Here is a 15985-nt window from a genome sequence, read left to right on the forward strand (position 1 = left end):
GTTCTTTTCAAGTTTGGTGATACTTACATGCACATAAAAATAATATCTTTGGGGAAAGTCTACACAAAACTCCCTCAGGTTCCATATGTATTTTTACACACATTCTGAAGACGATTCTACACGATCACGTCAATGAATCAGCCTTTTAGCCATGGTTATCACATGAGGTCAAGTGAGGAATTTTCCACTTGTGTATTAGAAAAAAAATAGCTTTGTAAGTTCAGATTAGTGATGCCCAGGCTGAATTTCATCCTTCCCTCTTTGGAGGGAAGGTCTTGAAAGGTCTTGGAAGCTCTGGTTCCAGAAGCCACCATCCTTTTCTATCTATGTTTGAAAGTGGAGCAAGATTAGAAAGGAAGGTATGACCTGGAGTTGGTGCCTGGGGCTTTCGCACTTGTGTCTGCTAGAACTCAGAAATGCAAGTAGGGCATGATCAGAGCTGAGAGGAGTGTTGGGAGGCAGAAGGAACCTTGATGTGCCGGAGAGCTTACTTCCCAGGCTCAGACCTCCACTCACACCCAGCAACTCACATCTGACAAAAAGACCTTTCTTTGAGGTCTTTGCCAAGGAATCTAAGGGCCCGTTTAAAGCACTTTCCTCCTAAGAAAATTTATTTCCACATGCAGTTGGGATGAAAAGTATGTGAAACCCATCCAAGACAAAGGTGCTTTACGTCGTTTGAAGAGACGATGTTGTTCTTTTTCTTGGTCTATCTTAAGCTGCATGCTATCCATGAAAAGGAGAGAGCTTCCAAGCCAAGCTATGGCTCTGAATAAGTTAATCCCTCCTGGAGTCCTTGCGACAGAAGCCGAACGGAGATCATGCCGCTGCGTTTTAAGTCACAAACAAGCTAAACATCTGAGCTATTTCTGCTGTCTCTGAAATATTAAAACCAAGACGGTTGTGATATTTGTTGACATTTGTTATACTTCTGTTGAACAATTAGCCTGCAAGGATATTAACAGGAAATTCCATTCAGGAGATAAGCAGCTGTCCCTGCAAGCCTTCAGCCAGATCATGGGACCCAGAATCTTCTTTATGCGCCTTCTGTTGAATAGTCAGCATTCCTACATGTCCCAAAGGAAATGCATTTAAAATAACTTTTATGGCTAATTTTGACTCAGACTTTTGGAAAGAAAGAAGAAAAACAGATTTTAAGGTTAATTTTTACTCCAATTGTAGTGTGTCAGCTATGAATGTTTATCAGTGCCTTTAATTATCATATAAATTTCAAATACCAGTCCTCAACCAATGACTGACCCCAGTAATTACCAAACTGATTTGCAATCCTGAAGTTGGCCTTAGGAACCCAGATTTCATAGCCTCCCATTATGCATTATTATTTTATTCTTGCAGGAAACGTCTAAGAATAACCTCTCATAAAAAAAAAATACTAAGTCTTCTATTTTTGAGCTAGTTATACACGCAACATAACACTTGGATTGCAGCTCCTGAATTAGTGGGGCCACAGTTTCAAATGGCTAAAAATAATACAGCTAAGAATGACAGAGGAAAAAAAAGAGAAATAATATGGGTAAAAGAAATTATCAGCCTATAGATTTCAAAGACCATAAACCACATAGCTATGAAAGCACACATCTACCATCAAGAATAGTTTTCAGCGGGCAGTGGTGGTGCATGCCTTTAATCCCAGCACTGGGGAGGCAGAGGCAGAAAGATCTCTTTGTTCAAGGCCAGCCTGGACTACAGAGTGAGTTCAGGACAGCCAAGGCTACACAGAGAAATCTTGTCTCAAAAAGAGAAAACAAAGAATAATTTTTAACAAACTGTATAGGGAATGGTTTCTCTTTACATCTTTTCTCAAGTGCTTGGAGAATCTTGTCATCAGGAGGCAACTTCTCACTTGCAACCTAGGATTATTGGGGAACAATTTTGATGGTCCTCATTCACGCACACTCATGGTTTTATACAAATTCCTATTAACCAATGATAGATACCCCTGTGAATACAATGTAAATCCTATCCAATATTCTTAGCGTAAAGACGCAATGGGTATTGCATATGTTGTGGTCAGCATACTGTTTGTATTGAATTCCCTACAGACAGCAAGAAGAAAACAATACAAACTCATCCATATGAAATACTGAATCTTAATCACACACTCACACATAGGGCAGGAAGGACACCCCAGCCAGATGAAGTATATTACAATAGCAGGAAAAAAATGGCAGGTTTTGTGAAAGTATAGAACATTAAGTTTTTTATGAAGGGGTAAGGGCTCTATCAAAGATGCATTTACAGTCCCTTACTAATGAACTCTTCCGCTGCCTCCTTCCCAAATGTCATCCCCACCTGCCTTCAGACTCCTACTGCTTAGAGTTCTCTCCCCTGTCACTGTGAGGCCCAACAGCCTCCATCTGGCCTGCCTGCGTCACATCCTCTGAGAGACACCCATGAACTCAACCCCTCTTGGATCACAGGTTCTTATCACTAAATACTTCGAGGCAGGCATTTCCTGGATGATGTTTATTTATAAATCATCCATGTGTACCCTCGACTTTCAAGGCATGTATCAAAAGTCAGCAGAGTTAACATCCTTCCTTTCTTTTCTTCAGATTAAAGAACACGCATGCCTTCAATTTTCTCTTTATCTGTTCCTATCCTTTTGGGGTGCAAGCCTCCTTTGCAACTTGGGCGATCCCCCTTCAAAACAGCCACCACAGTGACATTTCTGAAATAATAGGAGATCATAATTAAAATCCTGCCTTCGGTCCTGCAATTATGGTCTTCAGTTTGGACTCTGAAATAAGACCCCAGCCACTCCAGATTTCTGTCTGTGCCCACACAGCCTCAAGCCTGGCTATAAAGATAAACACGCAGACACACTGAGACACAGAGCCCCAGGTTGCGAACAAGCTTAGCCAGTAAAATGCTTGCAGTTCAAACACGAGGACACAGTTCAGTACCCAGAACCCAAACAATAAAAGGCCAGATAGAGTGGCACACAGAAACAGGCAGATCCCTGGCTCCTGGGTCAGCCATCCTCTTCTACGTGATGTATCCCAGAGTAGTGAGAGTCCCTGTTTCAAGACACAGGGTGGGGGCTTGGTTGCTATGGGTGTCTGCATAAACGTGACTTCAGATGCTCCTGCATCTGCGTATAAAGCACCACTGGGGGTTTTGAAAAAGGCATATATCTCTGAAGTTCATTGTCCAACCTAGTAGAATTGATAAACCCCCGGTTCCAGTGAGAAACTGTATCAAAAAATAGGGCAGGAAAGAGCAATTAAGGAAGACACAGAAGCCAGGTTCTGGCCTCCATATGCATGCTCACACGTGCACACCCATCTGCACACAGACATGTGTATATGCCATACACACACACACATATACGAAAGAAAATGAACGGCACCTAAGGAAACACACTGATGTGAACCGCTGCCCTTCACACGCAGGTGGTGCACACACATGCATGCATGCATCCGCATCCATATGCACGCCCAGAGAAAGCCCAGCTGTTGAGGGAGAGAGACAGTTAGTGAAGTGCTTGTTTGACTTGAACTCCTGAGTTCAAGAACTTGACATCCTGAGTTTGATCCTGAGAATTCAGCTTTAAAAAAAAAAAAACAGGCTGGTGGTGGTGGTACACACCTATAAACCCAGACAGAGATGGGCAGATCTCTGTGAGTTTGAGGCCAGCCTGGTCTACAGAGCGAGTTCCAGGACAGGCTCCAAAGCTGCAAGAAGGTTTCTGCGTAATAGAGAATTTTTTTTCTTTAGGGGTTTAGTCACTGGTAGGTTGTCCATGCTTCCAATGGATGGCCCCACACATCCAATCATTTGGGAAGCACTAATTTGACTCTGTAGTTTATAGAGAAGAAGAAGAGAAGGAGGAAGAAGAAAAATGGAAAGACATGAACATGAAATGAGGAAGTCTTTGTCATAGGACAGATGGTAAACAGGTAGCTTTTAGCAGGCCCCAGCCAGAGAGGACTATCACTCATGAATCCAAAAGGCAATCCCCAAAACACGCCCTGATACTGCATTTACAGGAGCCACTCTATGGCCCTGCTTCTCATGGGCAGCTCTCCCTCTCCTTCGCGCCCACACCCACTTCCGCTCACTACCACAGAGAAGTCTCTTCAATCTCTACCCACCCCTGCTGCTAGTTAACCTAGGCTTTCAGCATTGCTTGCTTCAGTAGTTATATCTGCTTGCCCTGCCAGCCTCTGGGTGCTCCAAATAATACTTCCAGCCCAGTTATCTTCCATGAGAAAGTTTAGCCTCCATGATTATTCCCAATTGACATGTTTATTCTTATACCATAAAACCAGCTCATACCCACCTACTTTTGTTCTCAAACTTGTATTTGTGAAAACCAGAAAGGTATATAACTCCAAAACATGACTACCTGCTTCAAGACTGTAAACATATAAACATATCTGCTTCAAGACTGTAAACATATACCCGGATAAAGGGTAACCTACTCCCGGGATACAACCTGTGCAAAGTCACATCTTCCCTACATAGCCTCAGACTTCATGGAAATCACTTCCTTAGATGATTCCTTTTTGCTTGCTTGTTCATGTGCCTACCTAGTTCAGGAAAATTACTATTGTCCCGACCATCAGTTCCCAGAAATCGATTTATCCTCGTGTAAAGGGTAGAGGGTGGGAGCACCAACAAAAGATAGAATTCTGCTAGGTTCAAGAAAGAGAATTAGATGGGTATAACGAGTGAGGAAGAGAGGAGCAGAGGAGTCAGGAAGGGGGAAGGGAGGACAGAAATCCTTCTCAAAGCAGTGGGGAAAAGCAATAGAATGAATGAAAATGTGCAAATAATTTCTCTAATAGGAGAGCTAATTGCTTTATTATTGAATTATGTATTTTGTGTGCTGTGTGAATACACACATACACACACACACACACACACACACACACATATGAGTGTCGGTATGCCATGGAGGGCAGAGAGCAATTCTTGAGAATCAGTTTTCTCCCCTACCTTGTGAGGTTCAAGGGAGGAGTTCAAGTCATCAGGCCTTTAAACCTGAGCCATCGCTCTATTTCCTTTGCTTATCTTTAGACTAATTTCTCTATGCCTCTATGACATAACCTTCCTTATCATCACAATACCAGCAAAAACATGCCCCATTCATCTGATTCATGTGTATTCATTTATTCATTCATTTATTTATTTTATTTGCATGTGTGGGTAATGCATGTGTTCATGTGTACCATGTGCATGCAAGTGCCTCAGGAGGCCAGAAGAGGGCATTGTATCCCAAGGAACTGGAATTATACAGCGTGAGCTATCACATAGATGCTGGAAATGGAACCCAGGTCACCCGCGAGAGCAGTGAGCATTCTTAATGGCTAAGGCATTTGCTCAAGCCCCTCAATCATTATCGTGATTGGTAATGTGCTGGTTTAATTGAGAATGTCCCCTGTAGGTTCATGTTTGAATGCTTAGTTCCCAGTTAGTGGAAGAGTTTGGGAAGGACTAGAAGTCGGGGCCTTCTTGGAAGAGGTATGTCAGTGGTTTCTAAAGCCCACACCAGGCCCAGTTTCTCTCTCTCTCTCTCCCCCCCCCCCCCCCCCGCCACATTTCAGAGGGATTAACCCTCTGAAACTATAAGCAAGGTCACAGTTAAATTCTTTATTTTAAAAGTTGTCTTGGCCTGGACAATGGTGGTGCACTCCTTTAATCCCAGCACTCAGGAGGCAGAAGCAGGTAGATCTCTGTGAGTTCAAGGTCAGCCTTGTCTACAAGAGGTAGCTCCAGGACAGCTAGGACTGTTACACAGAGAAACCCTGTCCCAGAAAAACAAAACAAAACCAAAAGTTGTGTTAGTCATGGTGTCTTCTTACAACAACAGAACAGCAAGGTCGGGAAGCAAATATTCTGCAACTGCTGATCAAAATTATTACTATCCAATAGCACACTGTATTTTTATATTTATTATACAATAAAATTAATTTACTTATTTTTAGTGTTTTCCTGAGGTTGAAACATGCTTTTGTGGTATTAAATTGTGAATCAATCCTTCTGTATCATTATTGCCTTCAATTATTATTTTTTATTTTGTGTTTTTTAATTATTCAAAACAATTTTTAGAGTTAAATTTATTTTGATCATATTTTTCCCCTATCCCAAGTCCTTCCATATCCTCTCCCCCTCCCTACCCACCTAACCTTAAGTTCTTTCTCAAAACAAAACAACAACAACAACAAAAATACAAAATGAACACCCCAAAACCAGGAAAAGAAAAAATAAAACAATACCCCCCAAACAAAACAAACCCCCAAACTGCATCCAAATAAAAGCACACAAAACACAACAAACCTGTGGAGTTTGTTGTGTGCTGTTCAGCTGCTCCTGAGCGTGAGGCCTGCCCTGGAGCTGCACCTTTGACCACTGTCACTCCATTAGCAAAACCTGAATTTCCCCTCTCCCAGCATATATAAATGGCAGGTTGGGTGTTAACCTTTACCCTAGTGGCTAGGTTTTCATGCATTCATTTTTTTAAAAAGATATAACAAAAGAAAACATAAGATAAAACAAAAATTATTACATCCAAGTTGATCAAGACAAACTAACAGAAGAAAGGGGCTCAAGAAAAGACACAAAAATCAGAGACTCACTTTTTCACACGCTCAGGAATCCGTAAAATCGTCCAACTGGAAGCCATAATACGAGCACAGAGGACCTGGTGCAGACCGGTACAGGCCCTGTGCATGCGGCCGCCATCTCTATGACTTCACAGGAGCCTTGCTCAGTTGATTCAGAGGACCTTGTCTTCTTGGTGTCCTCCATTCCCTCTGGCTCTTACACTCTTTCTACCTCCTCTTTCATGGGGATCCCTGAGCTCTGAGGGGCAGGATTTGGGGGAAACATTCCATTTGGGGCTGAGTGTTCAAAGGCCTCCCACTCTGTATAATGTCTGGCTGTGGGTCTGTGTATTTGTTCCCATCTACTGCGGGAGGAATTATTATTAATGAGCTACTCTGAATGGAGCCATTGCTGTAGTATGGATCTCAAATATCCCTGAAGGCCCGTTGTTAAAAATTTCTGCTTCCTAGGTAGGTGATGATGAACCCTCTCAGAGGCTCCTTTAAGAGGGGTCTCTTAGGTCACCAGGAGGACTGTGAAGGGGGCTGTGAACCTTGGTTCCATTTTGTATCTTTGCCTCCTGGCTCATGGCGTGCTGACACACAGTTCCACAGCAATGTGGGACTTTACCAACGGACCAAATAACAAATCACAGTTGGAACCTCCAGAATTGTAAGCTAACGCTATTCTTTTCTCTTTATAGACTGATTATTATCTCAGATATTTTGCTACAGTAATGGAAAGCTAACACATCAAAATGACCTGAAGTATAGACCCGAGGACCAACCAGGGGTTAATACACACACACACACACACACACACACGCACACACACACGCACGCACATATGCACGCACTAATAAAAGAGCTATATACCTACATGTATATGTATAGTGTTGTGGACTGAACTGGACGTCTCTACAAAGGACAGGATAACATTTTTAACCCACCAGAATCTCTGGAGGTTCTATATTTGGAGATCAGGCTTTTAAAGAAGGAATTCAGTGTAATGCAGCCTCAGGCTGGACTCTAATCTGCTGTAACTGGTGTTCTCACCAGAAGAGAAGGCTAGGAAAGAAGCATATACACATATAGGTAAAAACCCATGTAAGGACACAGAAGAAGATGGGAATCCATAAGGCAATGAGGACTGTCTTAGAAGAGATCAGTCTTACTGACATATTTGATCTTAGGCTTACAGCATCCACAACTATAAGAAAATAAATGTTAATTTCTTAAGACTCCAGTGTGTGGTATTTGGTAATAACAAACCTAGAAAACTAATTCAGGGACCACATTTTCCAAACTAAGAATTAGGGCATGAGGCCTCACACATATAAATGATTCATAGACATCGGGACTGAAATACCTTTGATGAGAAACCCAGTCATGCTTACTCCATCACTGCTACACAGTCTTAATTCCAAATACAACTTTTCCTGATTTTAGGAAAATGCTTCTACTTTATGACATCTAAGAGAAGAAGGTCCAGTACTGTAGCAAGACATCTACCAAAGCCCCACTCAGAAACTCACGCTATATACATGCGTTCTCTTCAGGTTGCTTGGAAAACAAATGAACTGTAATTTAAAGAGGAAGAAACAGAACCAGACTTTTCCAGCTTTAACATTTAAGTGTGGTCTAAATTACTGTAATGTCACATGGTTCTATTTTTACAAAAAGAAGTGAGCTAGGAATCCTGCATACATCTATGAAGACAAGGCCTTTGAGAGAAATAGCAAAGGATAACACATTCGTAGACTCTGAGGACAGCAAGCTATAGAATTAGAATAGACCTGGGGTGGAGAGTAAACAAATATTATTCAAGATCTAAGTACAATGAGGAATTGCAAGTTAACCATGATTGTTGGTACAGTGCATAATGGACAAAAAAATTAAAGCTCTTGCTTACTAACTGCCCTCCAAAAATGTCAACATATATATATATATATATATATATGTGTGTGTGTGTGTGTGTGTCTGTGTATACACATATATGTGTGTGTGTCACACACACACACACGCACGTGTTTGAAAGCCTGCTGGGGATCCAGAGAAAAATGTTAACACATGTGGAATCCTCATGAAATGCAAGCCAGGTGTGAATTCTTTTTTCTCCAGAAGACCAGACTCAGAGGACTTCTGTTATTACTCATGTCATTTGGGTCTCACCACAGGTTAGAAAAATATAACTAAGTAAAAAGGAAAATTAAACTCTGAATGTTTCTGGGCCAAATACAAATATTCAACTCTGGGGGTAAGATGACAAAATAAAACCAAATATAAAATTGCCCAATTCACAAAAGGCAGTGAAGAAATAAGCATAGCTAGAGAAAATTAAATTACATCCTGTTCTGAAATGAAGTGGGGAAGTCTCATGCTAATTCTTTGAAAGCTCCCAAAACCAGGTGTTTCTAACCTCATCTTTCCTAAAGTCAACACCAAAACAGAAAGATGAGGCAATAAAAAGTTTGGTGGAAGATACTAACAATGTAGGTGGCCGGTAGAAGTGACATGGACCATCTCCCTGGAGAAGAACTCTCCCACCAGGACTAAGGGAATGCGTGAATTTCTGGAAAAGGTTGTCTGTACAAACAAATAGAACTTCCTGTCACACATTGGTGTGGGAGGTCCTTCTGTCTCTGTGTTGATTTTATTGGTAAATGAATAAAGAAACTGCTTTGGCCTATAGCAAGGTAGAACTTAGTGAGGAGGGGAAAACTAAACTGAATTCTGGGAGAAAGAAGGTACAGTCAAGGAGAAGCCATGTAGCCCCGCTGGGTATAGATGCTGAAACTTTATCCAGTATATCACAGTCTTGTGGAAATACACAGATTAATGGAGATGGGTTAATTTAAGAGATGAGTTAGCCAGAAAAATGCTTAAGTTATTGGCCAAACAGTATTGCAAATAATATGGTTTCTGAGTGATTGTTCCAGGACTGAGCAGCTGGAAGCAAAGAAGTGGTCACCTACAACAAACTGGCACCCCAACATGTGCCAGTTAAACCCCGAGAGGGCTTGGAAGGAATTCTAGACACGATAAAACAAAGTTTAGCTACATCTTTTTCCCAAATGGACTTTGCTTGCTGGTGGCATGCTGCGGCTCCTTTAAGAAAGGTCTTATTGATTCAGTAGTAGCAGAAAAAAAAAACCTGCATGGTTTTGAAATAGTGGATTCCTGGGGTGCTGCCAGCATAAACTCTGACTCTTTCTGGTGGTCTGGCTATGGAACATTTAAATGCAATTTGTGAGCAGAGTGCTACAACTTGCTTACTGGCAGCATAGACCTGCCGTGACTCAACCCTGGATCTGGGGCAGACAGAATGGCTCTCAGAGCAATGAATGGGCTTTCTCTGACATGTTGGACTGGGTGGAGCCAAAAGACAAAACAGCTTTAGTCATAATAAAGCCTTTTAACTTTTTGAGAAACATGTCTAATCAGAAAAGGATTACAGATATGCAATAAAGACATATTCAGATTTAAAAAAAAAGACCTCTAAATGAATCAGAGTTTTGAATAAATGCACGTAGACTTGGGAAAGAAAGAGTATAGTTATTAAAAAAATGTAAATTTTTTTTAAAAAAAATAAAACAAAGTCTTTAAAGAGACAGAGTAAACTTGTAGAAAAAGTAATAAAGTAAGAAAAATAAGCCACATAAAGATTGAAAATACCCAGAGAATCTGGATTATGTAAATTATTGTGTTTTCTTTAAATTTTCTGACTGTGAAGGAACTAAGTACAGAGAAACATTTCATTGTATGAGCTGCTAAACTAAACCAACCTATATGTTTTAAATGTATCGTGATTCCAAAATTTGGGTCTAAGGATATGTTGCTTTTGAGAAGAGATTCTGCTTTTGTTTCCACAGAAGATGAGAACCTGAAGGTTCATTCCAGGCTAATGTGGTTTGATGGACCAAGACCCCCCTGAAAGGTCATCATGAACACCTCCAAAAATACTTTGCCCAACAAAAAGCAGGAAGTAGTTTGGTGAGAACTATGCCTAAATTCCCTAAATGCATGTTTATAAATGTTTGTTTACATTTAAAGGGGGATATGCTATAGATATTTGCATTGGTATAAATCTTGACTTATTAATACAAATTTAAAGTCAATTTTGTTATACTGTGTATATGTATTTTTGATCTTGGTTAAGGTACTGTGTTTGTGCAGCTCATTTAAAAATGTAATATATAATTAAAAATATAGGTTAACAGATAATCATCTATAATAGTCAAGCTTGCAGTCATGATAGTTAAATTTTTTGGTGTACAGAGATGTATCTCAAATGAATATTCTTCAGATCTTTCAAAGACTACAGAATATGGCATTTAAAATGTTTTAAGAGCTTAATACTTTTCACGAAAATGAGACACATCTGCTCCTGGCAGCCCAGCACCAATCTACTTCAATAGGATAATGGGCACTGAAGAGGCTCCTTATGGCATTGGTTAGTGATATCAGCAAGAAACTGCACTTGCCTGGACTGCTTGATGCTGTGCTGTATGAACTGGACATGCAGGACCCACAGAGAAATGACTGCTGAACTTGCCTAAAGGTGAGATGATCCTTCAGAGTTCCTGCTAGTTGAAAGAGTCTGCTAGACATTCTGCAGGACACATAAAAATGTAACTGACAAGCTGCCAATATAGGCAAAACTGTCTTTGAAATTTCCTGCTTCATGAAAAGTCTGCCAAATACTTTGGGCCTGTAGGTTGAAGATGGATACCCCAACGATACAGAAGAACTTTGGGTGACTGTCCAGGCAGTGAGATGTCTCTGTCAATTCTCGAGTTTTGGAAATTGCTTACAATGCTCTTCATGTTTACTTAGATAATATTATATCCTTCTGGAGTCTTTGATGGAGTTGAAAAGTAGTTATAGTTATAGTTTTCCTTTGTTATGATAAAAGATAAAGAAGATATAAACATTGTAACTATAATTTTTGCTTGATAATTGTTTTGTTATATGTAATTTTACTATGTTAAAGTCAAAACCTTCTTTTTTATTTAAACAGAAAAGGTGTGGGGGTCCTTCTGCCTTTGTGCTACTTTTATTGATTAATGAATAAGGAAACTTATTTGGCCTATAGCAAGGCAGAATTTAACTAGGAGGGAAAAACTAAACTGAATGCTGGGAGAAAGAAGGCAAAGTCAAGGAGAAGCCATATAGCCTTGTTGGAGATAGATGCCAGAACTTTGCCTGGTAAACCACAGCCTCATGGCAATACACAGACTAATGGAGATGGGTTAATTTAAGATATTAGTTAGTCAAAAGTACACAACCAGACTTTCTTAAGAGGGAAAGAAAGGAAACTTACTGAGACTAGCTGGGTCTAAGACAAAAACTGTACATGAATCAAATTTTAAATCCTCAATCTTCCTTTCGATTAAAAGTGCAGACCCAGGAGATGAAGAAGAGAAGAACTCTGTGCGAGACAGGTTCAGTGTGGGACCACTGGTACCAAGTCCTCTTCCGCCATTGACAAGGGACCTTAGGTTGGCTGCCACACTCTGCCGGCACCTGTGTTCCCATCTGTGGAATGGGAAATAGCATCACCCCAATGCTTGAGGATAAGACAAGTCCATAGACAGTGCCAGGCTCTTGGCAAGTACCACGTACCAAGTGCATGGACGTCTCTTTGTTTTCTCCTGCTGGGCATAGAGGAGAAGAGGACCCCACCATGGGGCAGACACCAAGTAAAATACTGGTGATTTAAGATTTAAAGATGCAGTCCCAGACCTAATGTGGTTCTGATACAATGATATAGAGGAAGAAGCCAAATGCCAGCACTGATTCCCAAAGCTGTGCACCACCACAAGGATCTGAGCCCTGGGAGATTCCCTCAAGCGGTCCCCACTGCCAGCGCCTGTCAGCAATTCCATGAAGCCTTGGAGGAAGCGCCGCTATCTACAAAGCCTGGTTTTGCTTAAGATATTCTAGTGTAAGTGATATCTCCCTGGTCTAGTTCTGTTGGCCTGCTCCCAATCCCAGTCAATCCCTTCTTCCCACACCTCTTGGGCATTTTGCCACTTAATTCCAGGGCATCAACAATGTTTGAGTCTTAAGTCCCTGCATCACACTCAAAAGCATTGGATCTTTGTACCCCTGTCCTTGTCCTTACTTTATCACTCCTGAGTTAGCATAGCATCCAGGCATATACATACATATTCCACACGTTACATTCTTAGTCCTTTCAGGACTTTCCCAAACTCCCATGGTCCTTAAGAGGAAAGAGAAGAAAACCAGTTTAAAAGCAGTGTTCTGGTGTTTAATTGTACCCACCATGTGCCATTTGACAAGCAAAGCCCCTGAACTGGTGCTGTCTTTAACTTGAACGCCCTGGTTCAAAAGATCTGTCAACATGAATTCTCCTGGAGTGTGTATTTAGAACACTGGAGACCATCAACTCCACCAAGATCAGGATCAGCTGCGCAAAGCAAGGAGTTACTGACCTGGTAACACTGAAAGTCTCGGGACCACTCAAAGTCTTTGTGGCCAGCAGAGACAGAAGGAGTTAAGCTGTGGTAAAAGATGAACCCAGATACGCAGTTGTGCCAAACCAGGTAGGACCTCCCATATCAGGACAATGGGTTCATCTGAATCCTTGAAGCCCTTGGAAACTTTCAAACATTTTAAAGGTGGGCAGAGCAGTGAACCCCCGCACACACCCATGACCACAGCCATAGTTCACAAATTTTCACAAAGCAACAGCTTCAAAGTGGATTAAAGATCTCAGAGATGGCAAGTTAAACCAATGATAAACCAAGATACACTAATAAACTAATTCTGTAACCCTGGGAAGAGATGAATGTGGATTAGAAAATGGGCAGTCTCTTAATTACTTATCTATTGCTGTGAAGAGACACCTTGACCTAGGCAATTTACAAAAGAAAGCATCTAACTGGGGGGTTAGTGAACAGTTTCAGAGGTGAGTCCATTTCCATCACGGCAGGTAACAAGCAGGCAGGCATGGCACTTGAGAGAGGAGAGAATAATTTTTCTGTGTCAAAATAAAATACAGAGGACAGGAGGCCACAACAGAAACGTGGCATTCAGGGGCTCAATGCATAGATGAAGAATAGGGGACTAAAAAGAGCAGAAAGGTCTAAGAGTTCCTTGTGGAACAAGACACAGGGCACCCCCAGAGAGAAGAACATTCAAGGACAGCACCGAGAAGAAAGATGACAGTCAGGATATGTGGGTATGGAGGTCCGGCATGAAGAGGTCTGAGGAAGAAAGGGGGAAGGAGATGCGGAGTAAACACAGGAACTCCCCTCCCGTCACGTGGCTGGGTGTGAGCTGTGCAAGAAAGGAGTAAAAGTCAAGGCGGATTCTGCAGAGAGGAGGAAAGGCTACACGAGCAGCTGGGAGTTGTGGAAGGGACAGCTGATGAGCGAAAAGGAACGGAGGCAGGCTTTTCGTCAGTCGGTGGTGGCACCGGTTTGCCTGAATAGGCAATTATTTCGCAGCATGGTAGTCTGACTTTAGCTGGGAAATCCTCGATTGCGGTTTAAAGATGAACAAGAAAACAAAAACATGACAATGAAGTTGAGCATCTCAAGAGAGAATGTTCTTGTTGTCTTTGGGATTTAGGCTCCACACAGTTTGAATTTGGTCTCCATGGTTACTGAAGATGGATGATTCAAGGGACTAGAGGCCTCAGGGAGGATGAGCTGCCTGGTAAGAGAAGGGGAATGTTTGAGGGAGCTGAAGTGGAAGGGGAGGCCAATGAGGTAAGAGTGCCTACACCCCTGCGCCAGCTCCTACTTATGAGGTGGGGGTGCCTACACCCCTGTGCCAGCTCCTACTTATGAGGTGGGGGTGCCTACACCCCTGCAGAAGCTCCTACTTATGAGGTGGGGGTGCCTACACCCCTGTGCCAGCTCCTACTTATGAGGTGAGGGTGCCTACACCCCTGCAGCAGCTTCTACTTATGAGGTGGGGGTGCCTACACCCCTGTGCCAGCTCCTACTTATGAGGTGAAGGTGCCTACACCCCTGTGCCAGCTCCTACCTTGTACTCTGCTCGGACCAAGCTGTCATCTGCTCTCGACAATCCTGTTGCAGGTCAGGACTGGCCAGAAGCAACCCTAAGGGGTGCAGATGGATTGCTACCCCAGCATCCTCGCCTCTCCACGGTGAGCTAGCTGTGGGATGCTTTCTCCTGTCTCCCACGGTTCCCCAGTTCTCTGTCGCCCAGAATGAATTCCAGTTGCCCACAATGAAAACTTGCTTGCCCTTCTACCATCCAGCGGCTCCCCTCCACTCATTGCCTCAATACTCCACCCACTCCCAGCAGAATTAATGTCCATATAAATTTCCTGTATTTAAAAGTCTGTTTGTTATGGGAGTTATCCAAAATATAGGTCCTGTTGTTGATTTTTCAGAGGTAAATCTGTTTGTATCTGGGGGTTTGAATCTTAAATACCCCCCAGAAGGTTATGCTTTCAAGGTTTGTTTAGTCTCCAAAGCAGCAAGGTTCTGCAGCAGGGCCTCTAAGAAGTCTTAATTGGATCGTGGTGGCTTTGGCCTTGTGAGCAGATCACAAGGCCAAAGTGACCCTCTCCTCCAAATTGTTCCTGAGTTTTTTATGTGTGTATGTATGTATGTATGCATGTATGTATGATGTATTTATAAACATTTTGTATCAAGTGTTCTGTCACAATAGTGTAAGGATAAACTGGGAAGGGATTAGGGGGCTAAAATGAAGTAGAAACAAATGCTGTTGATTCTGAGATAAAGAAGCATCCATCAGAGACATGTTTGAGTTGTCTACATGGATGTCCAGTTGGCCTAACACCGTGACCTAGAGGTGCAAGCCATGAACCAAATTCCTAAGGGTTTTTCACTTATGTGAGTGGTAAGAGGCTCAGCAGACAGCAGCGATCTTTCAGTGAGTTGGATCACTTAGATCGGCAACATGACTCAAAACCCAAGGATTTTTCTCACGAAGAAACAGAGTTGTGTCCAGGCACAGGGAAGACATTGAGGGCAATCCTGATTCCCCTCCCAGATTCAGGTCACGCATGAAAAGGAGTTACCTCTGCTGGAATAAACATAAAGCAAGAAGGCAGTGTCCCTGTCAGAGACCCACAGATCTGCAGAAAGTTTCTGAAAAGCCCTCCCAATGAAAAAGACAGGAGAGTCCTGATAACCAGGCAGAGGGACATAGAGAAGGGCTTGAACTGGGGGAAACAACACCCAGACACTGTAGGCTGAGCAAGCCTGTAGGTGGCAGTCTCCATGAACAACACATTGGGGGAAGGCGGCTGCCTCAGAGGCAGTTCTGACATGAAGTAGGAAAGCCAAGGCCCTGCTTACTCAGCTTGTGTGAGATGGTGGCTCTAGACAGGGACTCAGTACGAGAGATTAAGGACTCTCTCAGGGGCAAGGTTGGCCTCAAACTCA

This window comes from Myodes glareolus, chromosome 15, assembly GCF_982192425.1.
Source record: "Myodes glareolus chromosome 15, mMyoGla1.1, whole genome shotgun sequence".
In the NCBI taxonomy this organism is placed as follows: Eukaryota; Metazoa; Chordata; class Mammalia; order Rodentia; family Cricetidae; genus Myodes; species Myodes glareolus.